This window comes from Macrobrachium rosenbergii, chromosome 53 (genome assembly GCF_040412425.1).
Source record: "Macrobrachium rosenbergii isolate ZJJX-2024 chromosome 53, ASM4041242v1, whole genome shotgun sequence".
NCBI lineage: Eukaryota > Metazoa > Arthropoda > Malacostraca > Decapoda > Palaemonidae > Macrobrachium > Macrobrachium rosenbergii.
Window position 1 is genome coordinate 1,922,824 of NC_089793.1, and position 10,000 is coordinate 1,932,823.

General features: G+C 37.1%; 1 protein-coding gene across 3 annotated transcripts in view; it reads left to right on the forward strand.

The window, feature by feature from the left end:
- Positions 1-10,000, forward strand: part of GckIII (Germinal centre kinase III) — a 185,842-nt gene that overhangs the window by 48,984 nt on the left and 126,858 nt on the right. The window lies entirely within an intron of this gene.

Consider the following 10,000-nt stretch of genomic DNA (forward strand, 5'->3'; position numbering starts at 1 on the left):
TTGTTTTTAGAAAGGAGAATCTTTCTGTAACGTACGAAAAAGAGAGAAGTATTCTAAATCATCTCAGTCTCCTTATCTCCTTTACTGACAGTTGCGTATATTGTTTTTCATAATAGTGAAGAAAAGCTGGTTTTAATATTCTTAGTTCGTAATGACATTCTCACAACACGTAGGTTTAGTGAATTTCTGTAAGTTTTGTTGCTTTTATATTATATCGAGATAGACTTTCTCTCTCTCTCTCTCTCTCTCTCTCTCCATTTTCTTGATTTAGTTTTGTTGTTAATATAAGGAAAAATGTCTTTCATGGTATACCCATTTTAAAAGAGCGGGAAATGTTCGGGGTTTTATGCGTCTTAAATGTAATTGTTAACAACGCAGTAGTGTGCTGCTGGGGAGAGAGAGAGAGAGAGAGAGAGAGAGAGAGAGAGAGAGAGAGAGAGAGAATGGATGATGTAAGAGATCCCGCAGGCACCATATAGTCTGGTAAGGGAATTAAAAGTGACCTTAAATATAGAACGCAGTGAGTCAGTCTTGCAGAGCCTCCTGATGCCTTGGTCTTGGATCAGTGTCATTACCAGTATCAATATCATTACTGTATCGCTGTCACTATCATTACCAGTATCACTGTCATTATAATTTCCATGTCACTATCATTATCACTATCACTATCATTACCAGTATCACTATCATTATCGTTATTACTATCATTACCAGTATCACCATCATTATCGTTATCACTGTCATTACCACATCACTTTCATTATCACAATCGTTACCATGTCCCTTTCATTATCACTATCATTACCACATCACTTTCATTATCATTATCATTACCACATCTTTCATCACTATCATTACCACATCACTTTCATCACTATCGTTACTACATCACTTTCATTATCACTATCGTTACCATGTCACTTTCATTGTCGCTATCACTATCGTTACCGTAACACCAGCATGATCGCATGACTATCATTACCATACATTACCATATCACCAGTGCCATATCACTATCATTACTCTATCACTATCATTACTCTATCACTATCATTACCATTATCACTGTCTTAACCATTATCACTATCATTACCATACATTACCACATCACCATCAGTGCCGTATCACTTTCATTACTATATCACCATCATTGCCATAGCACCATCATTTCCATATCAGTATCACATCACCATCATTGTCATAACATTATCATTACTCTATCCTTACCATTATCATAGCACCATCATTACCAAAGCACTATCACTACCAATATCACTATCCTGACCATATCACCATCATTAACATTTATGTAATTTAAATAGAATATGCATATTCCATTTTCTGTCATATTTTGACCCGTGCCTCCGTCTAGCAATGCACCCCAGACGGGTATGCATGCACGCATGCATGCATGCTTGCACGCGCGTGCATTTGCGTGGTGTATTCATACATGGCGTAGGCGTGGCGGAGTGTGTGTGTGCCGGGAGGTGACTCATTGTTTGCCACATGTATTGACTGACCTTGGCCGTGAGAGGCTGGGAACTTTGTTTCAGCGGGCTTGTATGGAGGCAGTGTTGCGTTGTTATTTATATTTTGGGTTTGGTTGTTTTTTTATTTATGGTTTTCACTTTTTTTTATGAAAGCGAATGCATTTGACAAGGTATGGAATCTATGTGCCTGTTTGTGCGTCTATATTTGTGTGGATTTTTTTTCAAGTTTTTTTTTTTATTCGTTTTAGTCTATATTTGTGTGTGTTTTTTTCAAGGTCTTTTTTTTATTTGCTTGTTTTGGGGTATTTCGGTTTTGTACAGTGATTTGTTTTTCAAATAATTGTATTGTTGTTGTAGATATTGCTTTGTCAAGTGTGTGACAGTTTTTTTTTATTTGAATATTTGTCTTTTGCATCGTTCTGTGTAGACATTGCCTTCTCCCCATTGTCATTAGTTTAATTTTAATTATTCCCTTTTTATCGCTACGTCCTTCTTTTCATTGCTTTGGATATTCCGTTTTTCTTAAGGAATTTAGTATATTCCCATTTTCTCCAAAGCGTAATAATTAAATGTCTTGAATAATTCCATTTCCCTTTTAAAACTATTTTCCCCAAGGCGTAATAATTATATGTCTTGAATAAATCCATTTCCCTTTTAAAACTATTTTCCCCAAGGCGTAATAATTATATGTCTTGAATAATTCCATTTCCCTTTTAAAACCATTTTCCCCAAGGCGTAATAATTACGTCTTGAATAATTCCATTTCCCTTTTAAAAAAGGAAAGTCTGTGCTTAGGGATTTTACATGTTCCCCGAAGCCTTTTCAATATTTAAATATGGATATTGTGTTTTTCTGATGTTATTTATTAGCATGATCACCCACTTTCTATTCGACTTTTATCCCAAAGGGCTTTTGCAAAATGTTGTTATATATTGCTCACATATGTATAAATAACTGTGTACTAAACATGTTTTTATAAATACAGTGTATACCTGTGTGCTCATGTTTTTAAAATACAGGAAATAACTATGTGCTTATCATGCTTTTAAAATACAGTATATAACTGTGATCATGTTTGTAAAATACACAGTACATAACTATGTGTTCATGTATTTAAAATACAGAGTACGCAACTTTGTGCTCATGTTTGTAAAATGCAGAGTACATAACTGCGTGCTCATATATTTAAAATACAGAGTACATGACTGCATGCTCATGTTTTCAAAAAATAGTATATAACTACGTGATCATGATTTTAAAATACACTCCAAGATCTCATGAATATTCGTGTACGCATGAGAGCGCGAATATATACACTGTGTACAATTTACGGACAAAGGAAAGTAAAAAAAAGGAAAAAGAAAAATGAAGAATTTAACGTTTGCGTGACATGAGCGCGTTTATTATGTTTTGGTAAAATGTTCGGACGGGAAAAGGAAGGCATGCGAACGTTTCAAGGTCTTGTACCTTCATTGCAGACGCGGATCGTTTGCGGTCGCCGGAATGGCCAAGGAATTGCCATTATTTGGGTTCTGTTTTTCTTCCTTTTTCCGATGAGGGAAGGAAACGTTTGTCTGTTTTCCTCCTTATTCTGTTTTCCTTCTTCCTTTTTCTGGTAAGGGAAGGAAACGTTTCTCTGTTTTTCCTACTTCCTTTTCCCGATGAGGTTCTCAGAGACGTGGAACAGGTTAGGATTCTCTCTCTCTCTCTCTCTCTCTCTCTCTCTCTCTCTCTCTCTCTCTCTCTCTCTCTCTCTCTCTCTATTAATTTCTCAAAGACGTGGAACAGGTTAGAATTCTCCTGTGTGTGTGTATGTATATATATATATATATATATATATATATATATATATATATATATATATATATATATATATATATGTGTGTGTGTGTGTGTGTGTGTGTATACATATATACACATATATACATACATACATACATACATACATACATTAAGTTCTTAGAAACGTAAAACAATCGAAGACTGTTCAACGTTTCAGTCACTTCTAGGCAGGCGACCTTTCGAACAAATACACCACAAAAAAAAAAAAAAAAAAAAAAAAAACTTGTCACTGACCTGTCAGGTGGTGAATAGCGGACCGTCGCTCGCGGAAGGGCGAAATACGTCATTGCATTTCTGATGCCCGTTTTTATGGGCGAGGTGGAATGCGGTCCGCCACGTAGCAACCGGTTTCGGCGGCTCGCTCGCTTTTGTCGTGGACGAAAGTGCCGGCGAGTTGGCCCTCACTTCGTCGTGAGCGGAATGAATTGAACTTTTGTGACAGAGGGGTGATAGAAAGGAAAATAGGCGATGACGCTTGCGGCGCTGTAGAAGGAATGAAGGAAGGAAAGAGGGAAATATCCGTGGTAAAGATACGATAAAAATGAAGGCTACGCTACCATAGAAGGATTGATGGAAACAGGATAACATCCGTGACAAAGACATAATAATGAATATTAAAGGAATGATACTGTAACACAGGAGTAAGAAAGGAAAGAGGAACATTTTTGTGACACAGACGTAATAGAAAGGAACTACAGAGTAATACAGGAAGGGAGAATATATCCATAACAAAGACGCAATAAACAGGAAGGCTACGGTAATTCAGGAGTAAGGAAGGAAAGAGAAAAATATCCATGACAAGACAGTAAATATTATTAAAGGAATGCTACAGTAACACAGGAGTAAGGAAGAAAAGAGAAGATATATACGATTTAATGGGAAAAAAGGAGTGGATATATTAGATATGAAACCATTATTAAGACTTGTAATAGAAGCTTGAGCAACTCCTATATTCATGTGATAGGTGTATACTTTTCCTAAGCGAAATAGCAGTTTGAGTATCATAAGCTCAGCTGAAATATTTTTGAAAAGAATACCCAGCCATTTTTCTGCCAGATATTTGAATTTGCCATATCTACTTTTATCAATCTACTTTTATCCCTTCTTTATTTACCCACGTGTATCCATCTATTTTTATCCTTTCTTTACATATCTCTTATGTCTATATACTCTCATATATCTACTTTTATCCTTTCTTTATATATCCACATGTATCCGTCTATTTTTATCCTTTTTACATATCACTTGTGTCTGTATACTTTTATATATCTACTTTTATCCCTTCTTTATGCTGAATAAAATGTGAGTGATAGAGAGCTTTTTCTCGTGATATTGCCCAACTACTCACATTTTTCGATCCGTCTGTGACTGTGGTAGTAACGACCTACCAATAACGGTGGCGTCCTTGAACTCTCTCTCTCTCTCTCTCTCTCTCTCTCTCTCTCTCTCTCTCTCTCTCTCTCTCTCTCTCGTAACTTTGTTGCTGTTAAGTCGTTAAAGATATTGTTCGGGGTCTTTATTGCTCTTAACTTTTTCTCCAATAGCCCAGTTTATGGTTCCCAGAGTCAGCTGAGTGTTGACGTATTATAATATCTCCTTATTTGTTTTATTATTGGCATTATTTTCTGTTCTGTGATTCTCTTCATTTTTCTAGAGGTGGGATTGAGAATTTGTCTGGTATTTTTACGTTTTTTTATTTTTTTATTTTTTTTTTTGCACCGGAAGTAATCAGCTGTGGTGATGATTCCGGTATTCTAAGGATTCCAGAAGTTGATTGACAGATTTGTACGTTCGTGAATGTGTATATATATGTGTGTGTGTGTGTAACAATTTGAGAGGAATGTACATTTTTCTTTTCACATTCTTTTATACTTGTATCCAAGATCTGAACTGGTTATTGATAAATTGGTATACATTTTTTCAAAACTGAATAATACCAGATATGTGGTACCTTGTGAGTACAACGAAATAGATTTGTAGAGAGAGAGAGAGAGAGAGAGAGAGAGAGAGAGAGAGAGAGAGAGAGAGAGAGAGAGAGAGAGAAAGTACCTTTTGACAACCGCGAAATAGATATGAAGAGAGAGAGAAACTACATCTTATATAAAACGAAATAGATTTGGAGAGAGAGAGAAATAACTTTTTAAATAAAACAAAGTAGACTTAGAGAGAGAGAGAGAGAGAGAGAGAACTTTCTAAATAAAACGAAATAGATTTGGAGAGAGAGAGAATCACTATTTAAGTAAAACGAAACAGATTTGGAGAGAGAGAGAGAGAGAGAAAGAGGGGGAGGCGCGAGCGCGCGCAACCCCGTTGCATTACAGTAACGATTTGCCGTCTTGCGTGCGAATTCGTGCGCGCGTGGGATTGTTATGCTGATGATTATAATCAGAATCGATTATAGAAGAAAAAAAAAAGACGGAAATTATTCGGTACATCAGAGTATATGCTAACTGGCAACTCTCTTAAGTGTTTGGCATCTCTTTTCTTCCTGCAAATCTCTTTAACAATATGTTTCTCTAACAGTGCTGCAAACTGTGTAAGGAGTGCTGATTTTTTATTTTATTTTTTCATGCAAATTAGAGTTATGTAATTTGTTCATATTTTGTATTTTGTGGGGAAAAAGAGTACATGAATTTTCCTGGCTGCGTATTTCCAGTTAGGCTTATATTGGCATGTTCTCTTATAAAGTATTGTAGTTTTTCATGTATCTTTCATTAACATAAGTGTGTGTGTGTTGTATATTATATATATATATATATATATATATATGTAAAATGTGTGTGTGTAATTCTACATACATATATACCTATATATACGTATATACTTATATACTATAAATAAATATATAAATGTGTATGTATATATATACAGTGTATTTTTTACATACACAGAGTTTTGTGTAGGTCTGAAGATCTTTGTGTCTGCGATCAAAATACAAACATATACACTAATCTCAAATTCCGTATATCAGCTATCCATACGCAGCATATACACAGTGCATCATAAACCTCCAATAATTTTGCATCTATTTATAAAAATATTTTTTGTGTGTCAATTACAACTGATCAAGTGACATTGGAATCTTCTTGTTCTTTCCTTGCAGCTCTGTCGCGCCCGGACTTCTGCCAAATTCGGCATCCTCTCTCTCTCTCTCAATGGTGGTCCTCGTAGCGGGGATCGAATAGCGTTTCGGCTACGAAGGTTCCCCTTCTCCCACCCCCCACCCCTTGTGCTTGTGGTGTGAGTGACGCCTGAGAAATAGTAGTAGTTGTCTAGTAAGCAGGCAATCGAGAGAGAGAGAGAGAGAGAGAGAGAGAGAGAGAGAGCAAGCACAAGTGCAAAACCGAATGGAATCTCCTCTCTCTCTCTCTCTCTCTCTCTCTCTCTCTCTCTCTCTCTCTCTCTTCGGCGTCGGTGACCTGGTAGTTGTGGATGCCAGATAACTCTCAATTAATCAATCAATCAATCTCTCTCTCTCTAGACCTTTACATGGACATTGTGTATAATATACAGTATATGTATATAATCACATATACTGTATATATATTATATGTATATCATTTATATATATATATATATATATATAGTGTATATATATATGTATATGTGTGTATAATATATATATATATATATATATATATTATATATATATATATATAACATATATATATATATATATATATATATATATATATATAACACTTGGTTAATAGACACTTGTTTAATGTAAAAAACCTCATTTGCTTTATTTATCATAGGTAATATGCCATTTAAATTTGACTGGAATGGTTGTATTCCTCAAGAAAGCTACTAATATTTTTCATTAGGTGCATTCTCTCCTCCAAAGGAGTCACTATTGACATGTTCCATTTAAAGTAGTCACTGTTGACATGATTCATTTAAAGGAGTCACTATTGACGTGATCCATTTAAAGGAGTCACTAATGACACGATCCATTTCAAGGAGTCACTGTCGACTTGATCCAATTCAGGGAGTCACTGTTGACATGCTCTATTTAAAGGAGTCACTATTGACATGATCCATTTAAAGGAGTCACTGTTGACTTCGTTCATTCATAGGTGTCGCTGTTAAAGGAGGAGTGTCAGCAAAATCCATTTATAAAGGGGTCGTGTACAAAAATCCCATTTAAAGGAGCCGTGTATAAAAGCCCATTTAAAGAAGTCATGTACACGACCTGTTTAAAGGAGTCTTGTACACGATCTATTTAAAGGGGTCGTGTATAAAATCCCTTTAAAGGCGTCGTGTATAAAATCCCTTTAAAGGCGTCGTGTACAAAAAGCCCATTTAAAGGAGCCGAGTACAAAATCCATTTATAAAGGCGTCGCCATCGACTCGATCCGTCGTCGCGGAATGAGGAAAAGGGACACTCGAGGGAACCGACTATGACAGCGTGGGAAGAAATACCTGAGCGACTGTTCACCTGAGTCCTGTACAGCTGCAGTGACTACTTCCTCCTCCTCCTCCTCCTCCTCCCCTCCTCCTCCTCCTCCTCCTCCTCCTCCTCCTCCTCCTCTTCTTCTGCTTCGTCTTCTTGTCTTCTTCTCTTCTTCTTAAGACTCTCCTCCCTCCTCCTCTTCTCCTCTTCTTTTCTTCTTCTTCTTCTTCTTCTTCTTCTTCTTCTTCTTCTTCTTCTTCTTCTTTAGCAAGACTCCTCCTCCTCCTCTCCTTCCTCTTCAGCAAGATTATTCCCCCTCCCCCTCTTTTTCCTCCTCCTCCTCATTCTTCTTCTTCATCATCATCATCATCATCTTTAGCAGGATGACGATCTTGCCACCACCAAGACAGTCTTGCTTGGCAGGCTCTCTCTCTCTCTCTCTCTCTCTCTCTCTCTCCGCCTGGCCTCACCACAGGTGGGTGGGTGGGCGTGAGTGCGTGCGTGTGTGCGCGCATGCGTACGTTCATTCGTTCGATGGTGTCCATATCCTTGAGGAGGTCGTCCGCCTCCTACTCACTCTTTCTTTCTCCCCTTGCCATTTAAATCCTGCTGTGTGTGACTCCTCTTATAGAGGTCCTTCTTGGGATTTCTTTGCTTTTATTGGGGTGTCTTCCCACCCCCCCAAAAAACCTTTTTTGTTTTTTTATGGGGGGAAGGTGGGCGGGGCCATGGGCGATTTTCGGGGGAGCAAGTATTTATGATGGCCCAAAGTCAGATATCTCTGATAATTTTTTTTTTTTTTTAGTGGAAGGAGTGCGCCCCCTTGTTTTCAGGGGCCGGCGGGCCCTTTTGTTTTGTGGGGGGAGGAGGTGGGCGGGGCCTGTGGGCCATTTTCCAAGGGGCAAGTGCTTGTGATTGCCCAAAGTCAGCTATCTCTAATAATACTTTTTATTTTTTTAATATTGGAAGAACTGTAAAAATCCCAGTATCGTCTGACGTCATTATGTTAAAGGGTAATGAGTCAGTGACGTCAGTATGTAAAAAGGATTTATTGTTGGATAAACTGACGTAGAAGTATGTGTGTGTCCGAAGGAGGAAAAAAGAAAATTTATTTTAAAAGGTCAAACCAGAACTTCTTGGTCGGCATCGAATCTTGTATTATTTGTGGACACACAGACATACACACACACACACACATATAATATATATATGAATATATATATATATTAACTTTCCTAAAAGTCCCAAATCAGTAGTAGAGTCTTGCTAGAAATATTTTCCTCGAGTATTTTCTCTTTAATGTGACCTCATTTTGTGCTCTTCACGTCATCACCACCACCACCACACAACATCACCAACAACAAACCGACCGACCAACAAACCATCAACAGTAACCATTTATCGATTGTTTGTGTATTAATTATCCTCCCCCCTCCTCACCACCTAATTTTAACTGATTTATTGGTATTAGTCTGTTCATGTGTGTCTGTGTCTGTGTGTGCAAGTGCAATTTCTCATGGCGACTAAGGTTTAGTTTGTAACGCGCTCGCGCGCTTAGTTCGAAGCAACTTGAATGGCAAAAGAATCTGGGTGTTGTACTACTTTCTTCTTTTTTAATCTTTGAAACTTTTTTAAATTTTAAAATTTTTCAAGACCTGGTAAGGTTTTTCTGGCTATTTTGAATTGAAGGAATTGTGGGGTTGTACTTTTAAATTTTTTTATATATGTATTTTGTTTTAACATGGCGGGGTTTTGGGGTTACCCCGAAAAAATGGGACCAACATGACGGAGCACCTTTGGTCTTCGTTGTTCGATCCGGTCAATTACAGCGTATTATTTAGTATATGCTGTTGGGTTAGTTCTCTCTCTCTCTCTCTCTCCTCTCTCTCTCTCTCTCTCTCTTTTCTCTCTCTCTCTCTCTCTCTCTCTCGTTTTATATGTACATATGTACGTTGTTACTAGTATGATGCACTTAGATTCTTTAGTACGTATTTATGAATGCATTAGGAAATTCAGTGGTCATAATTATATAATATATGTATATGTATATGTATATATATATATATATATATATATATATATTATTCCTTATATGAATTTATATACGCACACACACTACACAGTCATGCACACACACACAAACACACACACATTCCTTACTGCCAGATTTATATACACTCTAACAGTAAAACCCTCTAAACCCCTCCTTACCCCCTCCTCTCTCTCTCTCTACCCTGCCTCTCTCTCTCTCACCTCATGCAACAACTGTTAG